Source organism: Callithrix jacchus, chromosome 2 (genome assembly GCF_049354715.1).
Source record: "Callithrix jacchus isolate 240 chromosome 2, calJac240_pri, whole genome shotgun sequence".
NCBI lineage: Eukaryota > Metazoa > Chordata > Mammalia > Primates > Cebidae > Callithrix > Callithrix jacchus.
Window position 1 is genome coordinate 45,093,084 of NC_133503.1, and position 16,038 is coordinate 45,109,121.

At 40.7% G+C, this 16,038-nt stretch overlaps 1 long non-coding RNA gene across 1 annotated transcript in view; it reads left to right on the plus strand.

The window, feature by feature from the left end:
* The first annotated feature begins 744 nt into the window (after positions 1 to 744).
* LOC144581001 (uncharacterized) overlaps positions 745 to 16,038 on the plus strand; it is a 53,076-nt gene continuing 37,782 nt past the window's right edge. The window contains exon 1 of the long non-coding RNA XR_013531452.1: positions 745 to 984. This is a non-coding gene — a long non-coding RNA (uncharacterized LOC144581001). The remainder of the gene's footprint in view (positions 985 to 16,038) is intronic.

Genomic DNA, 16,038 nt, shown 5'->3' on the forward strand with positions numbered 1-16,038 from the left:
AGCCTACTGAGTGCTCAGACCTGTGCTTGTCCCTATAGGGAATATGGAAAGACTTCTTGGAGCCATTATTATGCTAGTGTCCATTGTGGTACCCCTGGCAAGGGCGTTCTATTCCTATGACCACAGAGCTTCTCCTTCCCCTTGGCCCTGAAGATTCTCTCATGGGACTAATCTTTCACTGAAAAACATGTTGGTTACCCACAGTGTGCTGGTTACATGTAGCGTGCTGGCTATGTGTGGCATGCTGGTTATGTGTGCCATGGAGCTCTAGGCTCAGGATCTTGGTTCTGCCCTCTTTGGTTGCATTGAGCTGTGCAAGCTAACATCTTTCAGGCTAACTTTCTGTATTTGTAAAATGAGAAACTGACTTCCTAGCACACTTAGGAAGATTTTAAGGTAAATCTCAATAAAAAATAAACTACTTGGTGTTGTTGCTGTTGCTCCTACTGCTGTTTTTATTGGCTTGAATATAAAGAAGTCTTACACCTGTTAAAATGGAACACTACATGGTGGGGCCTGATATTTTGCCATACTCAGTGGGTGATAGAATCAGAGAAGCCAGCCATTTTAATGACTATGATTTATTGAATTCTTACCATGTTCTAAGTTCTTTATGTACACTGTTTCACTTAATCTTTACAACCATTCTAGGAGTCAGGTTCAATTATCATTTTGCCATTTGATAGAAGATGAGGGCAATGAGTCTTCAAGAGCTAAATAATTTACTAAAGGCCACACGACCTATAAAGTGGCAGAAGCTGGGACTATCCAAAGCCCAAGTACTTAGACATTAGAGGATATTGAAGAAAGTATGTGTATGTGTGGGGGAATTTAAGAGACTGTCAAACCATTTCTAGAGTTCTACCCAGTATTGAGACCTTATCTAATATAAGGCAACTCTGAAGACATCTCATTGATCCAGTGCTCTCCCCTTCACAGCAACTTCTTCTGCAGCTTCCTTGCCTGGTGCTCCAGTCGTCTGAGGTAGGCTTGGTGGTTCTGAATTCAGATTTGAATCACGTGTCTGCCTGGTTGTTGTGCCCTTAGACAATAAACTTAATCTCCAAGCCTTAGTTTTCTTCCTTTTCTTTTTTTTTAAGTGGGGATAATGGTATCTATGCCACAGGCTTGTGGTAAGACTTAGTCTGATGAGGTCTGACACGTGCTGATGTTTATTGGCCATTTAATACTATTATTAGTGAAACATGGCCAAATGTAATTCTTTGATAAATGTATGTAATTTCAGGGAGTTAATTTTACTAAAGTACTTGAAAATGTTAATTGATCTAGTATACTTTTATTTCTTGGGAACATACAGGTAAAGTCAATAATGGTTATTTTAGATTGTGTGACTTCTAGGGTGGTAGCATTAGAAAGGAAGTTTTATTTCTTTTAATTTGACTAGAGCCACCATTCCATAAATCTATTGCACACCTCGAGTCATCCAATGCTCTTGTATTAATCTTTGTTCATTGCTTGGATGTCAAGTGATCTGCCTGGAGCTGGTTATAGAAGCCTAAATTTTGAATCTGCCTACCTATAAATAAGGTTCAGAAAGATAGATGACTTCGGTCACCTGAAACGGTTATTAGAAAACACATACACTAACCTATCAAGGGAATGAGAGGGAGGACAGAGAGGCATGCCTGAGGACAGGGAGGACAGGGCTTAAAAGGAGGGGCTGTGATGGATTGTTTAGCACCTGTAAACAAAGAACTGTGCCTGGGGCTCTCCTGGCTGTTGGAAATCCAGCGCAAGTTCAAGGACTCACTCAATCCTTGTTAAACTTGTTTAAGTCCATGCCATTTGTACATTTGATGGGATTTTATGAGACGTTTCACAACAATTTCCCACCAGTGTTTGGGGAAATAATGTCCTAAGAGTCAACCGTCTTTCTTGTTCCATTCTACAAGATGGTTTCTACAAAAATAGCTTTTATGTACCCTGAGCAGTTGGCTACTCTCAGTTTCTATTAAGAAATAACAGGCCAGCCTCACTGAGCAGGAGACCCTTGCATTTGATTTTCAGAAGAGCACATGTATTTGAAAGGATTTCATTGTCCTTTTTGCCAGGAAGCGACAGTGTTGGAGCCAGACTCTTCTGGGTGACAAAAGAAGCCCATGTTTTTGTTTTGCTATTCTTTATAGGTGGTTAGGGGTATGAACTTTATAATAAGATGCATTTGGACACATGCTCTGCCTTCATATCTTCCCAGCTTTTAGCTTGGACAAGTTAGAAACCTCCAGAAACTTATTTGTCCAAAACGGGGATGATAACATCATCTCATAGGTTTGTTGTGAGGGTATTTAAAATACTTAACAGTGCCTGGCATGGAGTTTACCCCTTAATAAATGGTATTGATTATAATTATGAGTCTGTCTTCTCTGCCTCACCTTCCACCTTGTCTTATCTAGTAGTTTTTTTTTTAATTGCATTTAGGTATTGGGGTACAGTCTTATCTAGTAGTTTTGAGTGGCTGGTCTGTGTTTCCTTGTCATATATGATTTCCTTCCTTGCATGTATCACTCTCTGAAACTGTCTTATTTAGAAAGTTTGCTTGTTGTTTCTCCCCTCCCACTATGATGCAAGCATCATCTGGCACGCCTTTGTGCATCGCTGATTCTTGTCCACTCTGGGAGAGCACTGAGTAGGCTCTCAATACAGAATTTTTGACTAACTCCCTCATCTGTTTCAGTCATTTCTCTTTATTCTCCATGATTCCTATATTAAAAAACGATTTTATTTTAGAATTAAGGGTCTAGACAAGAATGAGAATGAAAAGGTGATTATTGTTTTGGATTGGTTTGAGGTGGAGTCTTAGGTTAGAAGAACTTCTTGGGGAAACTAGGAAGAAGTGGAGTGGGGCTTTCCCCACTGCCCCCACCAGAGACTGGTGTAAGTATGTTCATTAGGACTCTAGTTTCAAGGCCCATAAAATTCCCTGAGCAAGCTTAAGAAAAAAAACAAAAAAAAGAGGCATTCATTGTAAGGACTCAGGAATGTTTTTGGAACTGAAGGGCATGGATGTCATCAGGCCCCAGGAATAGTCTGGACACAGAAATTCCTTCACAAACATCTGCTGCTGCCTTTTCTCTCTGCAGATCCACTTTTGCCTCTCTAAAATCCAGCATTTTTCAAACTATCTGTGCTAAAACACAGTAAAAATGAGTTATACCAAAAGGAAATAAAATAAGCCCTGATTTTTTGTTATTAGATTCCATAGACATAAAATTCCTCTGTCAAAGTGCTGTAATGGTTCCTAAGTGCTTCCTTACTCTCAGTTTCTGTCCTTAATTTTTTGTGGACTGGTAACAGATGGCTTGTAAGCAAGCATGACTGCGGTTTACGTGGCAAGTGTGGATCACTACCCCTCATGCTCAGATCCGCACCCATCCACAAGAAACCAGACCAAACTGAACCGTGATCTTTCAGCCTGCAAGTGGGATTCAGGCTTTGCTCAAACGTCTGTCATAATACTCTGGTCTATGCAGCTATGGCCACTAGGTGGAGGCAAAGAATGAAAACATGGCAGCCAGGGGTGTGTCCTTTTTGAGGGGTGGTGGGGGCAACACTGTTAAGGGGTGAGCTGAGTGAACACCTGAAAATGGGTCTACATAGAGAGGTTTCCAGCACTACTGATTCTATTTCTTCTGAAAACACGTCATGAAAAGACTTGTGATACCTGGTGCAGGGACTGACAGATGTCTGAATGTGTGGCTGAGAACGCAGAGGGGAAAAGTCATACGCTAGTTTCACAGTTCTCACTAGTGTATTTTGGGATCGTTCCCATCACATTTATACTCTCTGCCAGCCTACTCCCATTTCTATACACAAATATTTTTCAAGCACACAAATTCCCAGATTTCTGGCACAAACTGACAAAACCCTATGTTTCCTTTCCTTTGTGCATGTTTTATGGATTAATTTTCTATCTCATGCCGAAGAATTGAAACGTCCACTTGGGATCTGGTCAAGCGAAGGTCCAAATCTTTTCAGAATGGTGGTGACAATTTCAAGACTTATTTGGCATCTAGGGGAGATTCCTCGAATGAGTCCTAAGTGAATTTATCAGTCCTCTTCCTTACTTTACCTAGGAGATGGGTACAAAGGGGTACCTGACATAAATGTAGGCCTTGGTTATCATCGATACTCCTCTTTCTCAGCTTTCTTGGAAAAGGTTCAGTTAGCAAGCAGATACCTCTAAGACCTAGAATTGGTACACTAAAGGAAAGGCTTTGGTTTAAGAGACTTAGGCCAATTCAAGTCCAGTTTAAAAATGCAGAAAGTTACTGTGATATGCTAATTGCATGGATGAGCAGCGAGCCATTATAGGTGAATGATCAAGAGTATGGGCTTTAGACTGGGTGCGGTGGCTCACACCTGTAACCCCAGCACTTTGGGAGGCTGAGGCAGGTGGATCACCTGAGGTCAGGAGTTTGGGACCAGCCTGACCAACAAGGAGAAACCCTGTCTCTACCAGAAATAGAAAAATTAGCTGGGCATGGTGGCACACACCTGTAATACCAGCTACTCAGGAGGCTGAGGCAGGAGAATCGTTTGAACCTGGGAGGTGGAGGTTGCAGTGAGCTGAGATTGTTCTACTGCACTCCAGTCTGGGCCACGGAGTGAGATTCCATTAAAAAAAAAAAAGTGTATGGACTTCAGAGTGAAGCACTTGGGTTGGAATCTTGTCTCTCTATCTGTGTTTCCTTAGGCAAGACATTGGCTTCTCTAAGCATCAGTTCCCTTATCTTCAAAATGAGCATAATAATTTCATAGAGTTTTTGGTAACTGACTCAGCAACTATTTTGTTGAACACTTACTAGCATCCAGATACTGGGCTAACACTCAGGGTGCAGTAGTAGATGAGACAGAAATAGTTTTGCCTCTCATAGGACCACAGGACATTATAGCAGAGTAAGTTTTGAATAATAATAATAATAATAATGACAGTAATAAACTTAAGTACTGTGATCAAACATAAGATATGGTCAAGCACAGGCGTCAAAGCCCATATGTCAAATCTTTTGGTAATCCTGATTCTGATTTAAATAACATCTGAATAATATTTACTATTTAGAGTTCATAATCCTCTGAAGACAGCATTGTCCACATGCCGTTAGAATTTTGCTTATGGATTTGTTTCCTTCCTCAGTTTTCCTATGTATTATTTGTATGTAATCAAATGCATCATTTACTTTTTCTTTTCTTTTCTTTCCTTTTTTTTTTTTTGAGACAGAGTCTTTCTCTGTCACCCAAGTTGGTAGTGTAGTGATGTGATCTCAGCTCACTGGAACCTCCACTTCCTGGGTTCAAGCAGTTCTCCTGCCTCAGCCCACTGAGAGCTGGGATTGCAGGTGTTAGCCAGCATGCCCAGCTGATTTTTGTGTTTTTAGTAGACACGGGGTTTCACCTTGTTGGCCAGGCTGGTCTCGAACTCCTGAACTCAAGTGATCTGTCTGCCTGGGCCTCCCAAAGTGCTGAGATTATAGATGTGAGCCACCATGCCCAGCCCATTTGCTTTTTCCAGAAGATTTTAAATCAAGAATGCAAAGAAAAAGCCTCTACTGAGAGATAATAAGGCCAAACATATCCATTTGTTTGTTTGTTCATTTGGTATTTATGGAATATCTTTTGGGTGTTTGGCACTGAGGACATGGAAGTAAAATGAGCACTTTTCAATAGGGGGACAGATATTTAAATATGTAGGTGTCAATATTGAGGGGTTAGGCATTATAATAGAAGTTATGAGAGGTAGAATTCTTTTTTTTGTGTGTGTATGTCTTTTTTTTCTTTTCTTTTGGTAGAGAAAAGGTCTTGCTATGTTGCCTAGACTGGTCTCCTGACCTCAAGTGATCTGCCTGCCTCTGCTTCCCAAAGTGCTGGGGTTACAGCTGTGAGCTACTGCACCTGGCCCTGGGAGGCAAAATTCTGAGATGGCTCCCAGATTTCCTGATCCCTTGGTGCTGCATCTGCATCCCCCCGTCTTGAGTGTGGTTGGGACTTGTGAACTTGTTGGTATATTACACCTCTGTTTAGCGTACTAATTGGTTGACTTTAAGTTGACAAAAAAATGGCATTATTCTGGATGAACCAGACCTAATCGAGTGAGCCCTTAAAAGGGACTGAGCCCTTCCTGAAGTCAAAAGAGAGTCAAAGTGTGAGAGAGAAACTTTCCTGCTGACCTGGAAGACACAGCCTTCATGAGCGCTATAGCTGCAAGAAAGTGGGTTAACGAGTTCTATGTTAGTGTGGAAGAGACCCCAGATATAGCAACCTTGTGAGCAGAGGACATAGCTAACCTTTACTCAGGCTCCTGACCCAGGGAAACTGTGAGATAATAAGTCGGTGTTGTTTACAGCCACTAAATTTGCAGTAATTTGTTACATGGCATAGGAAATGAATACAGATGTATATACAGATTGCCATGATAGAATGAGCTTTCTTAATTGTGCAAACAGATCTGCTGGACTATGTGGGACTGTGAATCAAACTGAAAATTCTGGATGCAGGTGGACTGTAAAATTTGTAAAGTATGAACTGTTGGTAGATTAAAGTTAATGGCAAAGAAACCAAGCATTTGAAAATGATTTCATGGATCATAGATTTGTATTGTTTTAATTACATTAATATTTAATAAATTTTATGTGTTCCATATAGTGCTGGATGGGGGTAAAGGGAAAAAATACAAAGATGTGTAATACAGACCTTGCTCTGAAGAAGCTTGTTCTTTATTCAAGGAGACAGTTGTGTCGGCTGGCTACATTACAGTAATTCCAAATGGATATCTAAGCAGTTTACTGGGAGAGTTTAATTCAGTCTGAAATGAGTTAGAGCAGTGTTGATTTGTAGCGTTTGAGCTAGAGCTTGAAGGATGTCCCCCCTGATGCTGCTGGTTGCCTTTCTAAAAGCCATTTTCTCCTTCTTTCCTGAAGAGCTCTGATGTTTCTGGGGGGATCTATGTTTCCCCAGCATGACTCAAAGATTGATCCTGTTAGGCCTAAACCATGGAGTGGCTGACTGGGCCAAGCAGTTTGCTACATGTTTTTGTAAATGAAGTTTATTGAAACAAGTCACCCAGTGGTTTATGTATCATCAATGACTATTTTTGTGCTACACAGGGAGAGTTGAGCAGTTGTGGCAGAGCCCACATGGCCCATACAAACTAAAATAATTACTATCTAGCCCTTTACAGGAAAAGTTTATTGACCGCTGGTGATATGGTTAGGCTTTGTGTCCCCACCCAAATCTCATCTTGAATTGTAATCTTTAGGTGTTGAGGGACAGACCTGGTGGGAGATGATTGGATCATGGGGGTGGTTCCCCTCATGCTGTTCTCATGATAGTGAGTTCTCATGAGATCCACTGGTTTTATCAGGCAGTTTTCCCTGCTGTTTCCTGTGTGCCCATACTCTCTCTCACCTGCTACCATGTAAAATGTGCTTGCTTCCCCTTCCACCATGATCGCAAGTTTCCTCCCTAGCCACGTGGGACTGTGAGTCAGTCAAACCTCTTTTATTTACAAATTATCCAGACTTGGACAGTTCTTTATAGCAGTGTAAGAACAGGCAAATACCCCTGGTCTAAGTCATCATGGTAATTTCAATCCTCTTTTCAGTGCCTGTTTTAGGAGTGGGAATGCAACACAATTTGGCCAAGGAGATATGATGGGATCATTGCTGGGTTTTTTTTAAATTGATAAAAAGAGGCTCTCAAGAAGGTTCCTGCTTCTCCTGTTAGATGTGTTTTTGACTGGATGTGATATTTCAAACTGCTAAGGCCTTTTGTGACCTTAATGAGAATTAGCCTGAGAACAAGAGTGTGTACTGAGGATGTCAGACTGATACACTGAAAATAACTTTTGTCTCTGATGGTGTCTTTGAGTTGCCAAATTCACCATCTCTGGAGCCATCTTAACTCCTGACTTTTTGTTCTATGGTGTAATAATTTTCAGTATTGTGCAAGCCAGTGGAGCTAGGATCTTCTTACTTGCAGTCAGTATCAGTCTTAGTGAATCTGATTTCATTCATTTCAGTAAGTGGGGAAGGAGGAAAGGATGCTACAGGTTGAGGAAACAGCATAAGCAAAGTCCTAAGGCATGAATGGATATGGCTTGGCTAAGAATAGCAAATATTTGCAGGACAGGTAACAGGGTGTATGGCGGAAAACAATACTGGGAAAGTTGGAATCAGATTATAGAAGAGCTAGAATGTGAAACTAAAGATTTTGGAAATTTATGAGCAATGAAGTGTCATTGGTGCTTTTTGAGAAAGAAAGTAAACTTCAACTCATATTTTAGAAAAGTAACTGTAGATGCAACGTAAAGGAGTGGCCCAACCTTTTTGGTACCAGGGATCAGTTTTGTGGAAAATAAATTTTCAATGGGAATTGGGTGAGGGAATGGTTTCAGGATAAAACTGTTCCATCTCAGATCATCAGGCATTAGATTCTCACAAGGAACATGCAACCTAGATCCCTTGCATGTGTAGTTCACAATAGGGCTTATACTCCTATGAGAATCTGATGCCCCTACTGATCTGAAAGGAGGTGGAGCTCAGGCAGTAATGTTTGCTTGCCCACAGCTCACCTCCTGCTATGTGGCCTAGTTCCTAACAGGCCACAGACCGGTACTGATCCGTGGCCCAAGGTTGGGGACCCCTGGTGTAAAGAGTGGATTAGAGTGGAATAAAGTATAGGTTAGTGAAGATAGGCTTCCTTTTACTTCACTGAATACCACTAGCCTAGAACAAGACCTCTAGCTAGAGCAAGTCATTAACCAGCATGTGGTCCCTACAACAGCAGTACCAGAACCACCTGGGAACTAGTTAGAAATCCAAATTCTCAGGTTCCACCCCAGAACTAGTGAATTCAAAACTCTGGAAGTTGGGCCAGGCAATCTTTTATCAAGCCTTGCAGGTGATTCAAACACACACTCAAAATAGAAAGCCACTGTTCCAGACAGTTCAAAGACAGCTGTAGAATTACTAGGGAAGCTTTCTTAACAAGTGATAGCATTTCTGTTTATCTGAGAGGAAGGTACATACCAGAGCAGCTTTTTAGGGAAGTTGTAATAGTATTTCTACCATATGGGTTAAAGAATTAGAGAAGTATGGAATATTGCTAGCAACACACAAATTATATTTTTGAAGAGAAAAGAAAGTATTCTTATTTTGTGCTAGCTTTCAAGGGTAAATGTTTCCAGCTTTTGCCCATTCATTATGATATTGGCTGTGGATTTGTCATAAATGGCTCCTATTATTTTGAGATATGTTCCTTCAATACCTAGTTTATTGAGAGTTTTTAACATGAAGTGATGCTGAATTTTATAGAAGGCCTTTTCTATGTTTATTGAGATGAGCATGTGGTTGTTTTCTTTAGTTCTGTATATGTGATGAATTATGTTTATTGATTTGCATATATTGAATCAGCCTTGCATTCTGAGGATGACGCCAACTTGATCATGGTGGATAAGGTTTTTGATGTGCTGCTGGATTTGGTTGGCCAGTATTAGGATTTTTGTGTTGATGTTCATCAAGGATATTGGTCTGAAGTTCTCTTTTTTTGTTGTTGTATCTCTGCCAGGTTTTGGTATCAGGATGATGCATTCCTTATAAGATGAGTTAGGGAGGAGACCCACCTTTTCAATTTTTTGGAATAGTTTAAGAAGAAATGGTACCAGCTCTTTGTACCTCTGGTAGAATTCAGCTGTAAATCCATCTGGTCCTGGGCTTTCTTTGTAGGCTATTTATTACTTGCTTGATTTCAGAACTTATTATTGGTCTATTCAGGAATTTCACTTCTTCCTGGTTTAGTCTTGGGAGGGTGCATGTGTCCAGTAATTTATCCATTTCTTCTATATTTTTTAGTTTGTTTGCATAGAGGTGTTTATAGAATTCTCTGATAATTATTCATATTTCTGTGGACTCAGTGGTGATATCCCCTTTATCATTTCTTTATTGCGTATATTTGATTCTTCTCTATTTTCTTCTTTATTAATCTAGCCAAAAGCCTATTTTTTTTTCAAAAAAAAAAAAAAAAAAAAAAAACCCAGCTCCTGGGTTTGTTGAGTGTTTGAAGTTTTTTTTTGTGTGTCTATCTCCTTCAGTTCTGATCTTTGTTATTTCTCGTCTTCTGCTAGCTTTGGGATGTGTTTGCTTTTGGTTCTCTAGTTCTTTGAGTTGTGATGTTAGGATGTCAATTTGAGATCTTTCTAGCTTTTTGATATGGGCATTTAGTGCTAGAAATTTCCCTTTTAACACTGCTTTAGTTGTGTCCTTGAGATTCTGGAATGCTTTTTACCCTATTGCTGGGAATGTAAATTAGCTTAACCATTGTGGAAGACAATGTGGTGATTCCTCAAAGACCTAGAACTAGAAATACCATTTGACCCAGCAATCCCATTACTGCTTATATACTCAAAGAAATATAAATCATTCTATTTTAAAGATACATGCACATGTATTTTCATTGCGGCACTATTCACAATAACAAAGACATGGAATCAACCCAAATGCCCATCAATGATAGACTGGATAAAAAATGTGTAGTACATATACACCATGAAATATTATGCAGCTATAAAAAGGAAAGAGATCATGTCCTTTGCAGGGACATGGATGAAGCTGGAAGCCATTATTTTTGGCAGGAACAGAAAACTAAATGCTGTATGTTCTCATTCATAAGTGGGAGCTGAACAATAAGAATACATGGATATAGGGAGGAAAACAACACACACTGGGGCTTGTTGGGGGTGGGAGTGGGGTGAGGAAGAGCAGCAGGAAAAATAGCTAATGCTGGGCTTAATACTTAGGTGATTGGTTGATGGGTGCAGCAAACCACCATGACATGTTTGCCCCTGTGACAAATCTGCACATCCTGCATATGTACCACAGAAGTTAAAATAAAATAAAATAAAATAAACAAAAAACCCTTGCATTACCACTTGCAGAGTACTGTCTGATGGCATGGTTTTAAGTCTACAAATAGTTGGCCTTGTCATCTAAGTTGAAAGGGCTTACAAAAATCGAAACCACTTTGAAATAGGTGAATGAGGATCAAAAGAAAAAAAAAGAAAAAGTATTAAGGTTGTTGGCTCATTTGTATTCTGAATTTAAAGGCCCCTTGCTTCATGAATATAAAACATATCAAGTTAATTATTCTACTGTTTTTACACTGTAGATTAAGAGCATTACATACATCAGTGACACTGTACATTTTAAAGTCTATTTATTTAATCACTTCCTGGGTCAGAGGAGAAACTTGTTCCTTAGCAGCCTCTGCTGACCTCTTTCAGGAAAAAATTTATCAAGCACCTTCTTGAAGGAAGTCAGTCTGTACAGAACTGCAGAATGCTCCTGATATAGTTGGCTGTGTCCTCACCCAGATCTCTTCTTGAATCGTAGTTCCTATAATCCTCACGTGTCATGGAAGGGACCTGGTAGGAGATAAGGAGATAACTGAATCATGGGGGCAGTTTCCCCCATGTTGTTCTTGTGATAGAGAGTTCTGATGAGATCTGATGGTTTTATAAGGGGCTTCCCCCTTTGCTAGGTACTCATTCTCTCTCATGTCCCCCTCTAGAGAGGTGTCTTTCACCATAATTGTAAGTTTCCTGAGGCCTTCCAAGCCATGTAGAACCATGAGTCATTTAAACCTCTCTTCTTTATAATCTACTCAGTCTCAGGCATTGCTTCATAGCAGCATGAGAATGAACTAATACAGCTCCCATATTTTTCAGCAAAGTATATGGGTTTGAAATAGAATAGGGACTCCCAAGTGAGGAGTTAGAAAAGGAGACCACACACCTAAGAATGTCTAGGTTTTCTTTGGAAAATTTGTTATTCTATAACAAAAACATATTAGGAGGATGTTTACAAAGCTCATTAATATTACTGGGGACCAACTCTTAGAATTCATGACCTAAATCAGGGATATAAAAGTTTCATTTTACATTCTGACTTGATTTAATAGTAGAAGTTATTTAGAGTCCTGTTTTAGGGGAAAAACATGTCTGAGGCCCTGTCTGGGCTCCGTGAGAGAGAATGCTGTGATTGATTAATTTCTGTGATGGGTGCTAAAATGAGAGAAGTTACATTATAAGTGTTAGGTGAATTGTCATCCCTGCCTTGATTTCCTTAATTTAGTCAGATGGGTTGACTTTAATTATAAGACAGAAAATCAATTCAAACTGATTTAAGCATAAAAGGGAATTTATTATCTCAGGTAACTCAATAGGCTGGACTAAGGGCTTTTAGCTCATTTTGATCTGGGACTCAAATGACCCAGGACTGGGTTTCTCTCTCTTGGCACCTTTGATAATAATCATGATGATAATGATAATAGCAGCTAACACACATACAGATGTTTCAGATGCTGTTTATAAATACATTACATTTACTAATTCACTTAACCCTCAAAATGAGTCTATGAGGTAGGTGGTAGTATAATCACTTTCATTTACAGATGAGGAAAGTGAAGCATAGAGATATTAAGTAACTTGTTCAGGACTGTGCAAGTGATGGACTTGGGATTAGAATCCATGTAGTCTGTTTAGAATCCATGATGCTATTACCATTATTATCATGATCATTATCAAAGGTTCCAAGAGAGAGAAACTCAGTGCTATAAACCAGCCTTGGCAAACTATGGCCTGTGTGCCAAATACTACCTGTGCCCATTCTTGTAAAAAATAATTTTAAATAACTTTAAATGCATTTGTTTAGAACACAGATACACTCATGTATATATTGTCAGTAGATGATTTCATACTGCAATGACAGAGTTGAGTGTTTACAACAGAGCCTGTGTGGCCAGCTACATTAGTCCATTTTCAGACTGTAATACAGAACTGAGACTGGGTAATTAATGAAGAAAGAAGTTTAATTGACTCACAGTTCTGCAGACTGTACAGGAAACATGGCTAGAGGCCTCAGGAAACTTACAATCATGGTGGGAGATGAAGGGGAAGTAAGTAAACTTACTGTGGTGAAGCAGGAGAAAGAGCAAGCAAAGAGGGAAGTGTTACACACTTTTAAACAGTCAAATCTCATGAGAACTCACTATTATGAGAACAGCAAGGGGGAAATCCACTACCACGATTCAATCAGCTCCCACCAAATCCCGCCCTCAACACTGGAAATTACAATTAAACATGAGATTTGGGTGTGGACACAGAGCCAAACCATATTGTACCTCCTCTGGCCCCTCCCAGATCTCATGTTCTTTTCATATTTTATAACACAATCATGCCTTCCTAACATTCTCCCAAAGTCTTAACTCGTTCCAGCATTAACTCAAAAGCCCAAGTCCTAAGTTTCATCTGAGACAAGATAAGCCCCTTCTGCCTATGAGCCTGTAAAATCAAAAACAAGTTAGTTACTTCCAAGATACAGTGGGGTTACAGGCATTGTGTAAATGCCCCCATTCAAAAAGAGAGAAATTGGTCAGAATGAAGGGACTGCAGGCCTCATGCAAGTCCAAAATCCAGCAGGGCAGTCATTAAGTCTTAAAGCTCCAAAATAATGTCCTTTGACTACATGTCTCACATCCAGGCCACGTTGATGCAAGGGTTGGGTTCCCAAAGCCTTGGGAAGCTCTGCTTCTGTGGCTCCACAGGGGACAGCCCCCACAGCTGCTTTCATGGGCTAGTGTTGAGTGCTATAGCTTTTCCAGGCACATGGTTAAAGCTGTGGGTGGATCTACCATTCTGGGGTCTAGATGACCATGGCCCTCCTCTCACAGCTCCACTAGGCAGTGCCCCATTGGGGACTCTGTGTGGGGGCTCTGACCCAATCTTTCTCCTCTGTACTTCCCTAGTAGAGAGTCTCCATGAGGGCTCTGCCCCTGCATCAGACTTCTGCCTGAACATCCAGGCATTTCCATACATCCTCTGAAATCTAGGTGGAGGCTCCCAAACTTCAACTCGTGCCTTCTGCATACCTACAGGCCAAACACCATGTAGAAGCCACCAAGGCTTGGGGCTTGCACCTTCTGAAGCAATGGTTGGAGCTGTACTTTGGTCCCTTTTAGCCATGGCTGGAGCTGGAGTGATAGGATGTAGGGTACCACGTCCCAAGGCTGCACAGAGCAGCAGGGCCCTGGGTCTGGCCCAGAAAACCATTTTTCCCTCCTAGGCCTCTAAGCCTGAGGTGGGAGGGGCTGCTGTGAAGGTCTCTGAAGTGCCTTGGAAGCATTTCCCCCATTGTCTTGGCTATGAACATTTGGCTCTTCTCTGTGCAAATTTATGTAGCTTTAAATTCCTCCTCAGAAAATGGGTTTCTCTTTTCTACTGCATGGCCAGGCTGCAAAATTTCCAAACTTTTATTTTCTGCTTTCCTTTTAAATATAAGTTCTAGTTTCAGGTCATTTCTTTGTTTATGCAAATGACAATAGGCTTGTAGAAGCAGCCAGGCCACATCCCAAATACTTTGCTGTTTAGAAATTTCTTCTGCCAGATACCCTAAATAGTCTCTCTCAAGTTCAAAATTCCACAGAGCTCTAGAGCAGGGGCACAATGCCACCAGTCTTTTTGTTAAAGCATAGCGAGAGTGACCCTTACTTCAGTTACCAATAAGTTCCTCATCTCTGTCTGAGACCACCTCAGCCTGGACTTCACTTCCATGTTACAATCAGTATTTTGGTCACAGCCATTCAACAAGTCTCTAGGAAGTTCCAGACTTTCCCTCAATGTCTTGTTGTCTTCTGAGCCCTCCAAACTGTAATGACTTCTGCCCATTACCCAGTTCCAAAGTCAGTTCCACATTTTCAGGTATCTGTATTGCCATGTCCCACTACTCTGGTACCAATTTTCTGTATTAATCTGTTATCACACTGCTACAAAGAACTACCTGAGACTGGTTAGTTTATGAATAAGACAGGTTTAATTGACACACGGTTCTTCAGTCTGTACAGAAAGCATGGCTGGGAGGTGAAGGGGAAGCAGGCATGTCTTACAGGGCCAGAGAATGAAGAAGAGAGACCGAAGGGGGAGGTGTAACACACTTTCAAATAACCAGGTCTCATGAGAACTCACTCACTATCACAAGAGCAGCCAGGGGGAAATTAGCTCCCATGATCCAGTCACCTCCTACCAGGTGTCTCCCCCAACATTGGGAATTACAATTTGACATTAAATTTGGATGGGGACACACAGCGAACCATATTACCTGCAAAGCTTAAAGTATTTACTATCTGCCCCTTTATAAGAAGAGTTTACCAACCTTTACCCTAAACCACTCTGCTATATTGGATTCTGCCATTCCTAGGCTTCATATGGTGGCAAGACAGCTGCAGCTGCTCCTTTCCTAATCCTTTTCTTTTCACATTCATAAAGAGAGACCCAGTTCCCTGGTTCCTCAGATGTAGCCCTAGAATTTAGTCCTGCTTGCCCTGATTGGCCTGATTTAGGTCATCACTGAACTGCCCACCCCGCCTGCTCCATCCCTGAAGCTAGGAATGAAGTCAGCTTCATTCAAGGTAGGTGGCTGGAGGTCAAGAAAGAGTGTTCCACCCTAAGATGACATCTAGAGAGTTTACTGTGGGAAAAGCATCAGAATTCTGGGTAGCAAAAACAAATATTGATGGTATTAATAATCGCCTGTTTAGTGCACTTGCTTATTTAATGACATAAATATAAATATTTGATGTAAATGGAAATATTTCAGTAACATTCCAGATGGCTATGCAGGAAGACGATATTTCCACTCACATCTCTCATGAGAGGCTGGGTGCTAATTAGTGGCTACTAAGGACTGTCAATAAGAAGATCATTGAAAGTGAGAGAGTAAGGAAGAATTCTGAAAGGAGAGAAGTTGAACCTATACCCAACCGCTAACTTGAGCACTAGTTCTCTTTCAGCCAAAGCTGCTGCAACCTTTGTAACTTTCCTTTATCCTGTTATATATACATTTCTTGTTGTTGTTTTTTTTCTGCCTGGTCCAGCTGCAAGTATGGCACTAACTTAATATTTTCTTCATGAGTCACAGTCATTGTCATAAATATACCGTCCTAGGTTGTGATGCAGTGAGGCCTTTCAGGGCT